The sequence below is a fragment of the Atta colombica genome, unplaced genomic scaffold (genome assembly GCF_001594045.1).
Source record: "Atta colombica isolate Treedump-2 unplaced genomic scaffold, Acol1.0 scaffold107, whole genome shotgun sequence".
Classification (NCBI taxonomy): Eukaryota; Metazoa; Arthropoda; class Insecta; order Hymenoptera; family Formicidae; genus Atta; species Atta colombica.
Window position 1 is genome coordinate 2,710,597 of NW_017259192.1, and position 3,295 is coordinate 2,713,891.

The following is a 3,295-nucleotide window of genomic DNA, read 5'->3' on the forward strand; positions in this document are numbered from 1 at the left end:
GTATACATATATATAAAATATGTTCACACACGCATATACATGCAAGCTAGAAATTAGATCGGAATTCGCGCATACAATGGGACTATTTTTCGGAAAAGGAAGTGACACATAGAATCTGGAAAAACGATAAACAGAAAAAGAAAAAAATATTCGTGATGATAAACACATGACATGTGTCAGCCGCTACGAGACGATTTCGCGCTTCGATCATCACAGGATCACAGACCGGAAGTCCATAAACTGAAGAGTAGCAAGCAGGATTAGAGAGAGAGAGAGAGAGAGAGAGAGAGAGAGAGAGAGAAAGAGAGAGAAAGCGAGAGAGAAAATTATGAAGCAGACAGATTAACAAACTAGTTGTGGTAGTCGCTGCCGTGTTTCGTATTACGCATACACCTTGTATAATTGTCGTCATTGTCGTCGTCGTCGTCGTCGTCGTCGTCGTCGTCATCGTCGTCGTGTCGTCGTCGTCGTCGTCGTCGTCGTCGTTGTCGTCGTGGTCTTCGTCGTCGTCGTCGTCATCATCGCTGCCGCTGCCGCCGCCGCCGCCGCCGCCGCCGCTGCTACTGCTGCTGCTGTTGCTGCTGCTGCTGCTGCTGCTGCTGCTGCTGCTGTTTGCAATATCCACGTGCACTGTTCACTGCCACTGCAGTTCATGTTAATATCGTTGTACATAACTTTCTATGTATAGCTCGAGTGCGTCAAAAAAGAGAAAAAAAAGAAAAAAGGATAAGCAAGGCGAGGCGCGCGAGTGGACACGCACTCTGCCAAGTACAAAGAACACATAGCGCCGGTCGCATAGGACTAAGCTGCACTGACAGTCCGGATAGACTAACTTCCGATTAGCGAATTATCATTCCTCTGCAGGTACTGATAACGCGTACAAACAAGAAAAGTTTAAATATAATAAAAGTTACAAAACGCTCTTGTAATATATGTAAGGAAAATTTAATTAATCGCTTTCAATGCCAGACGATGTTGGTGCAACTAGCCCGAGAGTTGTTGTTCACGCAGGGTCTTAAAAATCTCGCGGTTCTCGTGAAAAAGGTATATTTGACTTCCGCTACTGTATTGATCATTGTGTGAAGCTACGTTATGAAAATATTTCATTGTCACAGCACAAACCAAATATAGTTTTGCATCATTTGTTAAGTATATATATTGAGATAGAATATTGAGATAGAAGGAATGACAAATTTTTGCATTAATTAATGGCTGGATTATCTTCTCGATTAAAAAATTTAATAGATGGTTACGATTCACATATTTAGAAATTTGAATGATGCAAAACTCTTTTTGAAACGTATGCATTTTCGTTAAACGAGATGTTTTTTTTAAATTGCATACCTTTTTTATAGGTTGTAGCTGTAAAACAAATTGATAGAATATGAGTGACGAGTTAGAAAATTTCGAAGTTTCGATGTTTCGTATAAAATTTATTGAATAAGAAATTATTTAATTAAAAAAATATAGAATTCTGTATAGCAAATTTAAAGTGTATGTGAAAGAAAGATGTTGTAAATTTGTTGTTAGATCCTTATACGATAACTTTCATTGGTTAGTTCAATTCAATTTATTAAATGTTTCGAATTTTCTCTTTTATGAAATGATTTGTCTATATAAAATAAATGTTTTTGTAATCAAGTCGATCACAAAGTATATTATGTACATGTATTTTTGGTACAAAATTTTTAATCTTTTATAATGTTAAAAATATTTCAAATTTATTTGAAATTATGAAATTCGTCTTAAACATCGTAACATCGAAACATCGAAACAAGATTGCAGGATTATGTTTTCAATATAAACTTATTCTAGTTATGTGGAACTATCGCATAGTACATTGTATTTCTGCAGCGATCAAATTCTGTGCATCCCTGCTTGTGTTTCTTCTTTTTCTCAGCCTCTAAATTGAGATTTGAGATGATTTGAAATTAGAATGTTTAATCATAATACGAAGCGAAAACAAGGAAGAGAGATAAAAAGACAGTATAGAATTCATTAATATATACTTATTGCGTATGTTTTATTTATATTTATATATATTTAAAAAATTTTGAAAACAAATAAACAGTAATTTTCTTAGACATTCTTATTGCATTTGACAGGAAAGTTTCGATGATTATATAATATCTTTTACGCAATGCGCATAAAAGAATGAAAATTAGAAGAGGAATATTTTTCAACTTTTGTAAATGTTGATGATTTAAATATTAAGAGTTTAAATTTCAAATTGCTTAAATTTCAATTGCTCAAAAATAATTTTTTAATACATTATAAATAAGTTAATTTGTAATTAAAATTTTCTCATTTAAAATTGGATAATAATTTCTTTTTAAAGTTTTACAAAAATTTAACAAAAGATTTATTTGCAAATTTATTATAGTAATTTTTTGAGTGCGTTTGATATGTTTTCTAATTTTCAATTCTTTCAGAAACTTTCTGTTCGTATAATAATTATCACGAAGGAATTATGGAACCGATTTAAAATTTTTCATTCTTATAAATTTATTGTTTTCTTCATATTGAAAGGGTCATAATAATCGATGCCTCGGAATAATGAATTAACAATAAATGAATGAACGGCTAGGAAGAAGCTGTAAGACAAAAATCTCGAATGACTAGTCTCTAGTATTTCTTTTTCTTTTTACGAGCTTTTTTCTGGCAAAGAACACATTTATCAGTGAACCATGAGAATGCAAGCAAGTCCTTCGCGTTTTGAGTGCCGGAAAAAGTTTCGGCGACTCTGTCTCGCCTTGATGCGATTCTATACGAAAATAATACAAATTCGTGCGTTAGATTATGTGGAAGTCGTTTATTAAGCGACAAAAAAAGAAAACTCGTCGGAGCCTTGTGTAGGATTTTAGATGATCGGTCGAAATTTGTGTCGTGCGGGGCGAGCCAAGTTAACAAGATGACAAATTAAAAAGGGCGATAATGCCTGTTTATTGACAACGTTTTCATAGTTTATTATGTCTCTTTGGCGTATATAAAAAAGAATTATGAATTGTTGCGCAAAACAATTACGGTAGTCCTTGCAATATTATTCAAAAATGTAATATATTATTCGGCAAATTTATACAAATTATGCAAGAGACTTACGGCTGGCCAGTCGCGCGTCACAAATTACTCATGCACTCTCTTTAAGAATTAAATCACGCACCGATTCAATCGATATCATCAATTGTCATGTTCTCGTTGTGTCGCGCGGAGTAAATCTGACGCATTTGTGTGTATGTGGAAACGTGTGTATCTAAACAAGTATATACTTTAAAGTATATACATATATATATATATA